Source organism: Bubalus kerabau, chromosome 2, assembly GCF_029407905.1.
Source record: "Bubalus kerabau isolate K-KA32 ecotype Philippines breed swamp buffalo chromosome 2, PCC_UOA_SB_1v2, whole genome shotgun sequence".
Lineage (NCBI taxonomy): Eukaryota > Metazoa > Chordata > Mammalia > Artiodactyla > Bovidae > Bubalus > Bubalus kerabau.
In genome coordinates this window covers 105416375-105429177 of record NC_073625.1, presented here as the reverse complement: position 1 = coordinate 105429177, position 12803 = coordinate 105416375, and the positions used below count along the sequence as shown (strand labels likewise).

Genomic DNA, 12803 nt, shown 5'->3' with positions numbered 1-12803 from the left:
TCTGTTTTAACCTAAATTAGAATCTTCAACTATGAAACAGTTTTTCTCCATACCAAAAAATTTAGTCCTTGAACAAATGTTCATTGAGCAAGTGCTATGTGTGAAGCACTGTCCTGGGCCGTCTTACTTGCATGAGAACTGAATTTATGATGTTAACCTCATTGAAACCAGGTTCTAACCAAGAAAACCAGTCAGACAAAATCGGAGGTTTAGATTTGAAAGGAGTCCTTCACTTTGCAGATGAAGGCATTTGGGCCTAAACAGTTCAGTCATTTTGCCCAACTCAACACGACTCATTAGTATCAAAAGCCAGAACCAGAGCTCAAAGCTGCTGGCCCCACTCTCGTGCTCTATCCCCTGTGTGTGCCTCCTCCCCCAGGTCAAAGGGCATGAGCCAGGCAGAGATCAGCCCACACCTTAACACTGTCAGGAGTCAATTCAAGGAGGCTGAGCTAACCAGTCTTCAGTGGTAGTTTATCAGTAAGGAAAAAATATGTTGTGAGTCTTTTTGTTGTTGTTGTTGTTGAGTGCTTGGGAACTATTTACATAGCTTTTACATGTATATCAACCCAGTCTCCCAAGTCACCCCACTTGCATTTCCCCCCTTGGTGTCCATACGTTTGTTTCTATGTCTGTGTCTCTTTTTCTGCTTTGCACATAGGTTCATTAGTACCATTTTTCTAGATTCCACATATTTTCATTAGTATAACAATATTTGTTTTTCTGACTTACTTCACTCTGTATCACAGTCTCTGGGTCCATCCATGTCTCTGCAAATGGCACAGTTTTGTTCCCTTTCATGGCTGAGTAATATTCCATTGTATATATTTTAACACAATGAGAAGCCTAGACAATAATCCCCTGACATTTTTCTGAGTCTAGACAATAACTCCTGACATTTTTCTCACATTCTGTTTTTCTTGGGTACTTACCAGTTTCTTTAATTCAATTAAGCATTGACATCATGACATAACTTTGCAAGGTTTGGTAATGCCACATTCCCAGGCTATATTTGGGGTGAGATTGTCAAATTGGTGTTAAGGGAAAGTAAGTCTTTAGGTAAACTTATTCTTAAATAATAAAATAATTTCTACTCAGAGAATTATTTCAATCCTTTCTAAATAACATTAAACCATACTGATTTTTCACTGGCAAGTGATAGTCACTAGTTGGGTAGTCTATCTCCTAGAGAATATTTGTGAAACCAATGAATTCTCAGTTATTGAAATGTATTATACGTGTGGCTAAAATCCTGGAAAAAGAAAAAAAACAGAAAAAGTTGAACAGGAATGTAAAAAGAAAATGGAAGGGAACTCTGGGTCGAGGATCGTAGGTGACTCTACTTTCACCTGAATTTTTAATAATACACCTAAGTAGCTCCTATTCACTTATAAATGTATACAAAAATCCCGACTATGTAAAAAAAAAAATAGCTAGCCCCACTTTACAGAACAGAAATTAAGATACAACTTATTCAAAGGCATAGACAGTTTTGAAAGGCTTCTTATTTTTGTTACAAGGGACAGAAACCTCCTAAAATTCATTATCATAGCCTTTGGGTTAGCAGCAGTCTTACATCACAAAGTCTTCTGCTACTGAATGTAAACTCTTCAAAATATGGAGGAAACCAAGCTCATAAGGACTAAATCACCTAGAGCCTGAGAAAGTGAACCAGGGATTTTCTCTAATTCGTCTACTTCTCTTCACCATGCTTCTCCCCACCACCCAGATCTTTCTTGCATTTTTCCATCTTCCACTTTGATAACTCAGTCATTATTAGAATTAATAAGGCAAGGAGGCATCCATGATAACCCTTCTTAGATGTTACTTTTATTGAAATACATATGTTAAGATTAGGATAACTAAGAATGAATCCTTAGGTAAGTTGATGGAGAAGTAAGATTTGCTGCTAGTATACACCATAATCAGGGGTACTGTATAGTAATGTGTGGCTGTCTGTGTTACTAGCCACAGGCCTTTCCCTTCCCATGATCTGCTTGCTTCTTTTGTTCCCTCCTAATGATACCCGGAGTCATCTTAATGTAAAGCCGTGAATGTTTCTTAGCAAGGAACTACTGAAATACAATTTAGATATGGAGGGACATGAAGAACAAGACTTCATACTGCTTTAACAAGTGACACTGGTCATTATAAGCTGTTACTGCTTCAGGTTACTGGGAAGAAAGCAGCAACAGTGGAGCAGCACAGCTTCGGAAGCAGATAATCCTGAATTCAAATCCCAGGTCTGAGTAACCATTATTAAATTACTGTTCCTCTCTGGACTTCTCTGATCCTTAGTTTTGTCATCTGTAGCATGGAGATGATAGCAATTACTACAGACAAAGCCACGTCTTAGGCAGTCTCACACATGTGGCTGTAGGTTCCAAAATTTGTGGCACATCTGGCCTCAGCATGCCCTCTGCCAGTGCTGGAGTTAGCCCCGAGTTTCTTAAGAGCATATCGTTGTGAGAAAAGCCCCACTGGGTGGGCCCATGGACGTTTCAGCTCAGCACACACCTTCTGATCACAGGCCCAGGGAAATGTTACGTAAGACACAATTGTCCTTTGCTAACTTCAAGGATTAGAGTTCCTTTCCTCCAGACATCCTAGTTTGCCTGAACAAACCACTATAAACTTATCTCATTATCCATGAATTTAGCTAAGCCTTCATGATACTATTTCTGTCATCAACCTTTAATGAATTTTTTAAGCTTACTGCCTGCTGTATAAAGCATTTTTTACTTTTCTTTAAATTGTTTCTTTTAAAGCGTAATGAGATAACGTCTGTATCACATATACTAAACACTACCCAGGCCTATCATGTTTTTATAGACATATATCATACCCCTTCCTGGATTTGGTCATTGTAAATGGAAATCTTCATCTTATATGATGACTTGTTTCTGTTGAGTCTGAGTTTCCTCCTATTCTTATCTATTTATGTGCTTGCTTGTTTGTTTATTGAAGTGCTTCATCCAGAAACAATGTCCCACAAATGGGCACCATTATCTTTACTCGAGTTGTTGTCATTTAACTCTCCGCATCCTCTGTCAAAATTACATCCTAAGTATAGTCATTCTGGACTCAAACCAGAATGACCTGAATGTCAACACAGTTGTATTTGAGCCAAGGTTCAGCTTAGAGGCAGCTGGCAAAATATCCAACAAACACGACCAAAAGGAAGAATCATAACCAAAAATGTGATTCTGTCTGTGGCAAAGCGAGAAACTTGTCTAAATGGTAAGGTAGAGACTGAAATTTTTACACATTTTGGAGATCCTAAGATCTATCCATTTTGTTCCACTGAAACTGGAAGTTCTGAGCTTGGAGCACTCGTGGGCCCAGAACAAAGTCTAGGTTGGGCTGACTGACAGTGAAAGGAGGGGGCTACATTTTGACAATTCCAGCAGAAATCTGCGACTGAGAAACCTAAACCTGCTTACCTCTATATTAGCATCCTAGCACAAAGATCTGAACTTTATATGACTCACTCTGAGTGGGTGGCAGCCTACTGTGAAGGCAATCTGTGAACTCCAGGTCAGTATCCCGGTGAGAAATCCCTGCAGGTAGCGAGCGATGCAACCAGTCAGCGCTGAGATGGGAGATCCGTGTCCCCCTCAGTTTAGTCAGAGCATTTCCTGCTTTGTTTCTAGTCCTGTTTCTAAGGATATTTGCCACATTGTGGGCCTGTGCTTGGCACCAGTCTTTCAGGAAATAAGAATGTCTTACACGTGTACAGTGCTTTGGAGAACACTTTTACATAGATTATCCTACTCGCGCTCTCCACTCTGTGGTAACTGTTCATGGTCCCATTTTATGGATGAGGAAAACTGATTAAATTATGTGTGCAAGTGTAACGAGTTTGTCGAGCAAGGGCTGGTCTTGCCAAGACTACGGTGACAACCAGGTGATCTCTAGATGCCATCCTAAAAATATACTTTCTTTCATTTTCCCCTTAATGTATTGCGTTAGACTTGCTTATACTTAGGCTGATCGGAACTGTTTTGGACCACAGCAAGACTCATGAGATCATCCTGAAGACTTAACCTTTTAGTACCCAGAATGCCAATAACAGGGATTTCTCTGCGTTCTACACCGTCCCTGTCAGGTGGAGACTGTTCAAGAGCCCTAGCCTCAACCTTGCATCTGGACATTCAGTCCAGAGAAGAGGTCACCTATCCCAGCTTTTTCTTCTTTTCCTGAACTTCCTTTCTATTAAAATCCCATGCCCACTCCTTAGTTCAAATGTTATTAAAACACTGAGTATTTTAATAACTCAGTGGCATCTGTGCCTTACTTCTTTCCGTACCCTTTCTCTGCTCCTGAGGCAGAATCCCCGAATGATCCTAGTAAGCTCTGAAAAGCCTTAGTAGGGTAGATAATGGGTGAAGATCATTGCATTTTAGCTTCCTGATCCATTACACCCCTGCCTTTCACCAGCCTGCAGAGCCTTGTGTGTGTGTGTGTGTGTGTGCGTGTGTGTTTTCTAGCAGAATAAATTAAATATGAAAGAGAAGGACTAATGTAATTCAAATAAACATGTTAATGACCCTATTTTTCCATTTGGTAACTAGACCGGATGTGGTGGAATGCCAGTTTTTTACTGAGCCTGTAATTTAAAACTTTCAACAAGGACACTTTTTTCTGCTTTTATTTCCATCCTCCACTCCCACCCGCTTTTATTCTTACGGACACTCCTTACTGTTGAATTAGTTTTGGAACATGGAAACTGTCCCCATTGCTGCCTGAAGTCACTGGGGACCTGGGGTAGTTTATCTTTGTGGGGTGGCTTGGAAGTCTCTGGTTTCGCTGGCAATTTCCCTGCTGGAGCCCTGGGCTGTCCTGGGGTGTGCATGAGGATGGTGGCATGTTTCACACACCCCCGTTCTGGCCCCAAACCCCCATTTGGTGGAGTTTTGAAGTTTTGCGTGTATATGCTTGCTGCTCTAGGCAGGACGTCAGCATCAGGTTTGGAAATGAAAGAACTTAGCGTGTTGTTAACCCTGTAGGTAGCCATCCGTTCCAGCGACCGTTTTTTCTAAGCCTCAAAACCAGGTTCTCAGAGTCTCTTATCATCGAGAATGAGCCCTGACCTGACTCTATGCCCCCAGACGACTCCCTAGTTTAGTTCTTTCCCTTCCCTCCTCCCAGCCTCTTGTCTCCCCCGCACCCCAGGAGGAGTCACGTTCCCTAACATTCCCCACCCCTCCTCCAGAAAGTGGACTGCCTGAAACAAAGCCCTTTCTCTCCTCCAGCCTTCTAATTTGCCACCTGTCGGCTCCATCCTTCCTTATCAGCTAGAGACCCTGACTTTTCTCCAGACTGTGTGTGTGTCTTTGATCCCTAATTTCTCCTCTCCCCAAAATATGATGTCCCTTTGGCATTTTACCTTCTAGAACCAACTCTCTTTTCTTTTACTTTGGTCACTTTCTAGCATTTGAAAGAAAACTTTTTGATCTGAACACGTTTCTGTTTTGTTTTGTTTTCCCTAAATTTACTGGGAGGGAGGCATGGGGGAGAGAGACAGCTCTGGCCCTGTTATTTCCTGTTTGTTTTTGTTCTGGAGAGCGCAGACCTTCTGTGTCTCGCAAAAGCTAGTCTCCAGCCATCGTGCTAATTCTGATACTTAACTTCTTAGTTTTTCCCTCCTTTCTCTCTAAATAATTTCCTATTCCTCTCCAAAAACTCCTAAGCCCCTCATTAAATCCTTCTGCCTGAAATTTCTTAATAGTACCTCTGGATACAGTTCCGTCCACAATAAGGCCAGATTTCAAATTAAGTAAACAATAATGGGAGAGGAAAAAAAGGAGGGAAGGGAGAGAGGAAGCAGTAGGTGTGGGGGGAAAAAAAAGTAGGTTGACTTTTTAGAAATGGATTTTGCTAATTCCCAGACCCAGTCCCCATGTCCTCAGATCCACTGTTGAGCTCCAGCCTCACCTGTCAGGTGGGCTTGTCTTTTTCTGAAGACACATCTGTAGATGTTGAGTCTCTCTAAGAATGATCTGAGAAAATCCCTACTGAGTTTATTTTCCCAGCCACACAGATTCTGGTTAATTTCTGAAGATTTCTCATCATAACCAAGATGGTTGGTTTCCAGAATTAGAAGAGGTCTCTCTTTTCAGAGGACTGCTCGATGAATCTCAGTATAGAGTCACCCTACATAAAAGTCCTGTATTCTGGGTTTCATTTTTATCCAGTTTCACCCACCAACGGCTCCAAACAACTGGATCCTCTTTGGGTAGATGACTAATTCTGTAACAGATGAAAATGTAACTTTCATAAAGCAGTTAAATAAGCTAGCTCCTGAGAAGCAGATTCCCAGCTTCGTGTCAGATGTCATCGCAATTTAGGACAGAGTATTTTCCCCATCCATATTTCTTTAAAAAAAAAAAAAGGACTTTGATTTTTTTTTTCCTTTGATACTTAAGGTCAGAATTTAAAAAGCTAAATGAATTCTAGGCTTTAAACTCCCAGAATTATATTCAGCTAGTCGAAGTCTAAAATGTGCTATCAACAGTCCAGTGCTAGTAATTACGGCCTTTGTGAGGCCCCAGTGAGTGTGAACCTGTGGCTTTTCTGCGCTGTGGCCTATGGTCTCCATCCGCATTCCTTCAGCAGCTTCTGCCTGCTCCTGCTCGGGTGCCTTGAGCCATGAGCACACCATTTAATCAGTGGTGTATGAAAATGGACCCAGTACAGTCAGCAATAGCTAGGCCAAAATCGACTGGCTATTTTTAAAAGGAAAAAAAAAAAAGAGGATAGAAAATTGCTCTTTTAATCTAGGTAATTCAAATCGTGCCTGCTTGCTTTCCACCTGTAGCTAAGTGCAGGCAAGAGCATTCAGAATGGTGATAGTACTTCTTTGTCCTTCTTTATTTGTGCTTATCCACTTGGGGTAAAAGTGCCAGGGTATCTTCAGAACTCAGTTTTCACATTCACATAGAGAAAGCCTGTGCTTTTTTCCTCCTAGCAAAAAAAAAATATTATCTTCCCTTTTGCCCCATCTTAGAAGGTTTGAATAAAAGCAGAATACTCTCAACTTGTCCTGCCTTTTTGTTTCTTTCCTGCCATGAAATCATATCGGACTGTGGCTTCCCAGTGTGCTGTGTTGGGCAGAAAGTGAGGACCATGGTTGCATTAAGGACGCAAACCGGGAGGATAGAGTGCTGCCCTCCCGCTAGGCAGTCTCTGTTTTAGATGGTGAGGAGCTCTTTTTCCCACAGACATTTTTTTTAACCTCTGGGTCTTTCTCTCTCTCTCTCTTTAAAAAAAAAAAAATATATATATATATATATATATATATTGCCAACCAATGAAATTAATTTTTCAAAGAAAACTGCCCTTTGTTTTTCAAAGTGCAAGAGGGTATGGGGAAGTGGGAATGCACTGGCAGGTTGTTCATGGCATTGATTTGTAACCAACAAAGGAAGTGTCTGCTTATGAGACACAAATCAATGCCACCGGACTACGAAAGTGCAAACAGAGATGTGAGAAAATTATTCAATCGTTAAGTCTTCTATGGAATTTCAAAACACGGAGTCTTATGACTATTCCAATACCAAAAAAAAAGAAAAAAAAAATAGATGAATCGCTAGAAGGAAGGGAGATCATGATGACAGGTTCTAATTCTGTCAAGGTTTTCCTCCCATGATGATGGAAATGTCGGGCAAGGTTATAAGGTTCCTAAAAGATTAGCAACGTTGTGAATGAATTTCAGAGCTCATTAACCATGTCTTCAGATGCTGTTGTGGAGAATGGGTGAAACTTCTGCTTTAGTCTGCATAACCTTGGCTGATGTAAAATTGATAGTTTCTTGCAAACTCTCTTGATCCAAACATAATCTCTAACAAATAGTTCTCACACTTAGTGTTTCTTTTTATCATATAAGCACTATTACAAAAACCCACAATATGTCAAACAAGTAAAAATGTAACTCTCGAAAGCTACAGATGTTTATTTAATAGAACTTCACCAGTTCAGATAAACTGGGAAAGAGAGACCAATCTGAACTGGCTGAAAGTATGAATCATGGAATATTTAAATGTGATTTGAACTGACATTTCAAAGTGTTCACAGGTAGAGTTTCTTAAACACTGATATCAATAAATAAGAATTGTCAGTAGCATACAAAGTATGAGTATTTTTCAATATTTTAAGTTTTCATTTTTCTCTCCTATAAGTTAAACATGGTTCTCCTCCCTCCCTCCCAACAGTTTAGCAGTATTAATTTACTTTGAAATCCTATTTTCAGAGATTAGGGAAAAGGTAAATTTCAACAAAATACCTATCCCAACTATCACAGATTGTGAATTACAGTGATTTCTTCTTTAGGGGAAAGGGAAAAAGGATGATCAGATATTATTAATACATTTCTGAATGCTTAAGTTAACATAAATAGCTTTATAGTTTTTTAATGTTTTTCTAATATTCAGTAAGGCCAGAGTCCTGTTCAAAATCTAGGAAAAAATTAGAAGTCCAGAGAAATTTTCTAACGACTATACTTTGGCTTCCATCCCTATGATGCAGTTAATTACCAAGACTCTCCCATCTTATCCTAAAAAATGTGTTATTTCTTTACTTCTCAATGTTATCATGTTAGTTCCATTGCTTGCAGAAATCAAGGGAGTGAAATGGAATGGATCAGAGACTTAACAAATAAAATGATCAAAAATTGATTTCTGGGTAACCTCTTCAAAAATAAAAACCCTTGCAATAAAAAAGCATAAATGTCACGCTGTGTTGTACAATAATATCTGGAAGTCTGATTTCTTGCAGTTCAGACTTCTGAATTACAATCCTGAACAAAGAAATAAATAAGATCTTCAAACATCAAAATGAGTATCCCAAAGTTTCCAACCAAACCCTTACAGGTAATATTGACTCTATAGCACTCGTTCATCTGATTTTCCAATCCAAAGCAGAGTAGAAAATACACCTACCGTAAAAGGTAAGAAGGAGATGACTCTTAAAAACTGGGACAGTGACACCGATGAGGTATGGCCCTGGATCGTGGGCTGCAGCTCCTGTGGCCGTTAGACTGAACAGTGAGAGAAGAGGCTGATTCTCAAGAGAAATAGAAATATATTTCTGAAAAACAGGAGTAATCGACCTTTGCAAGGATGACCCTGTATTATAAGAAGAAATATAAATGATAACAGCCTATTATGTTTAAGAAAACAGGGATACATAAAATCTTTCTATTTTTAAAAAAAGTGTAACATATTTTATTGCTTAAAGAGGCAAGTTTGTGTCATTAAAATATATATATATGACCATTTTATTCCCCAGTATAGCTTTTTTTGGTTTTCTTTTTTCAATTTAGAAAAAAATAGATATGATTTTGTAGTGACATTAAAAACCAATCTAGCCAAAACTACTCAACAAACACCTTACAAGGAAGGATATTTATTTTGAAATTTTTAGAGTCTAAATGTCTTAAAGATGTTCTCTGTCGCTGATCTTAGTTACATAATGTATGTTGTCATCTGGAGTAAGGCAGTTTCTCCTATTTAGCTGGTTTACTTTGTAATGCGTCATTATGAGTGACCAAAGGCATGGTGCAGGAAGTTGTTTGTGTGTTTTTTTCATTGCTTATGCAACTTCCAAGCAGAAAATGTTCTTGAGACCAGATGGTAAAGAGCAGTCAATTGCAAGTTCTATTCTCCAGATGTATTGATGTTTCATGTCTTCTTGAAGCCGGTTCAAATACATTTGTAAATTCAAGTCTTAACTTTTAGTAACTCTTTCACTTCTGCTAGCCCCTATTTCAGCTGACCAAGAATTGAACTAGAATATTGATTACAGGCTCTCTGCAGCCAGCTGTACCATGGAGTGGCAATGCCACGGCCACATAATTCAGCCGGGTACAAGTTCCTCACACGTGCTTTTGCACCTATCTGGTCACTGAACTACAGTGAGAGCTACGTGTTTATGTTTATGGTACCAAACCTCTTTTCAACTTGATCCTTTCCAAGAGTGCACTTTGTAAAAGACAATTAAAAAAAGTCTTTTACCCGCTGTTTCTACTTGGCATGTAGATTTTTTTTTTCTTTTTTTTTTTTAATCTGCTCAGCAATTTGAGAGTTTGCTTGGAACACAGATGAGTTAAGAGAAAAAGCTGTTTTTCAAAAAATGTCTCTAGTGAGTAAAAATGAAGATACTATATCTGAATGAATGTGAAAAGTTGTCCCCTTGTATATTTTTAAAGCTTCCCAAACCATCCCCAGTTCTCAGCCAAATGCAACCTACCCAGATTGTCTTCAGGAAAGTAGCAATTCACAGAGATTTGCAGTTACCCGTATATCAAACTGCACTCCCTCTCCAGTCCCTGCTCACAGCTCCACCATTTTAGAATATGGTGAGATATGCCAGAGCCCTACCATCTGTTTAATGGGCTAATTATGTTTACCACATGCCTACTTCACAGGAATACCATGGGTGAGGTTGCCAAACATCATACAAATATATATGTTTGTATATATAGATATAAAAATATACACATAAATAAAATCATATACATGTATAACAGCATCCAGCATTCCTTAGCTTCATTCAATCTTTTACTATCAGAATATATCACGGCTCATCACTTAAGCTCAGCTAGGCGCTGGCAGAGTTTATCATAGTGCCTGGTGTGGCCATTGGACTGAGGAGGGGTAAGGGAAGATGAAATTCAGATTTTATACACACACCTCTGTCTTTGCCTTTTTACTCTGTGCCCCATTTTCTTTCTAATTAAGATCTTGATATTTTAGCTTCATAATTAATGCAATCAAACTTCATGGTACTGTGCATTGCTATATCCAGTGTCTTAACTCTTGAGAAAGAATATCTTCCACTTTATTAAAAAAAATAAAAGGTCAGGCAATTCTAAAAAAAAGTCCCTTCTGTACAAGATACAACCTTTCTTTACAAGGCTACAACTGTTACTTTATGTACCACAGCTTCTATATCGGACCTCTTCTTAAAGCTAGCTTTCTTTCTCCTTTTATGAGGACCCTGCAACTCTAAAACTTTTTTCTCTGGTGTTCTCTGAGAACTTCTTAGATATGTGTTTTCAGTGACTCCAGTTATTACAAGGGCTAATTATTGATTGCTAGCCATGAAACTTACTCCTGGGTCCCAAGTTGGATCAATCTAAGTTGCTTCTTTAAAATGGGGCTTGAGCTAGGTGGGTCTTGAAAGATAGGGAGAATTTTGAGCAGTAAAGGGAAGCAAAGAAAGGGCATTCTAGGTGAAGGGAATCAAACAGCAATGGAACAGGACGCAGATGGAAAAGAACGAGTCATGAGTACTGGAGTGCCTAGGCAGGATATGATATAAGCTCCAGGTATTGGGTTTTCTGTGTGGCTCCTTTGTCTATGTAAAGCCAGCTCGGCAGGCTCTGGGCCTTCTTGGCTTCAAGGATGCAGTGGCCTGAGAAATATTGGGGAAAATATCCACGTCTGTACAACAGACCATAAACCCAATATGTAGCATTCTCTGTGATGAAAAAGAATAACAACATATGAAATTATCACTGATAAAACATTTTATTTAGTCTTTTCTAGGATATGGGAGTGTTTTTTTTTAAGCTTTTCCCCCATTAGAATGTTTTCTTATATTCCCTTCACTGAAGTAAATTATTCAAACAGAGCTGCTTTGTTTTATTTGTTTGTTTTTGTTTTTGCAGCTTTATGCTTACCAGGGATTTCATAAAAAAGTTGGAAGAGAAAAAATAGCCAGGACATAAATATAGAAATAACCCAATCTATAAGCTTGCATGAGCATGAGTGAGGGCCTGTGACGAGGATGATTGTGTTTTTATGGTAGGCGTGTGAGTCTGATATGAGAAGAAACAGTGATATGGAAAGAAAGGAAGAGTTGTTTCACTATCATTTTCTCATGTACATAAGGCAAAATGACTTGAAAATTTACTGTGTGACTTCTAGAACCCATAAACCTAAAACTGAATGTGAACCACATAGTCACAGATCAGGGGAAATCAACCCTAAACTGTTTAGCAAAATGAGAGGAAGAGGGAATTACTTTGTCATCTTTCCTTACTTTAAAATCATCAGATGTTACCACTGGAAGGAATCTTAGGGACCATCAGATCCAGGACTCCTGCTTTATGCAAGTGAAAGTGAGATTCAAGAGAAGTTTGATGACTTGTCTTATCTAAGTGAGTGAGTGAGTGAGTCATAATCGCTCAGTCGTGCCTGACTGTTTGCAACCCCATGGACTGTAGCCTGCCAGGCTCCTCTGTCCATGGAATTCTCCAGGCAAGGATACTAGAGTGGGTTGCCATTTCCTTCTCTGGTGTCTTATCTAAGCCACTTGACAAACATAACTGGGGACCCACGTCATCTGATCTGTAGTCAGATGCCTTCCAACCAAATGGGCCGTCATTTCTTCAGCTTCTATGCAGTCATTTTGGAGAATTCTAACTTTGCCTTATCCCACCATCCTCACTTTGTGCATCATGGTTATCAATGAGCTCCTTAATTAATTGCTTTGAAGTTGATTTTGTTTATGTCTTAATATTTGGCTGTGCTGGGTCTTCGTTGCTGCTCAAGGGCTTTCTCTAGTTGCAGAAGCTTCTCTTCATTGCCATGTGTGGGCTTCTTATTGCTGTGGTTTCTCTTGTCCCGGAGCATGGGCTCCAGGGCACGCGGGCTTCGGCAGTTGGGGCATGAGAGCTCGGTAGCCGTGGCTCACCAGCTCTGGAGCACTGGCATGGTAGTCGTGGTGCACAGGCCTAGTTGCTCTGCAGCAGGTGGGATCCTCCCAGAGCAGGGATCCAACTCACGTCCTCTGCACTG

At 39.7% G+C, this 12803-nt stretch overlaps 1 protein-coding gene across 29 annotated transcripts in view; it reads left to right on the top strand.

Moving 5' to 3' along the window:
- Positions 1-12803, top strand: part of ZBTB20 (zinc finger and BTB domain containing 20) — an 869429-nt gene that overhangs the window by 759559 nt on the left and 97067 nt on the right. The window lies entirely within an intron of this gene.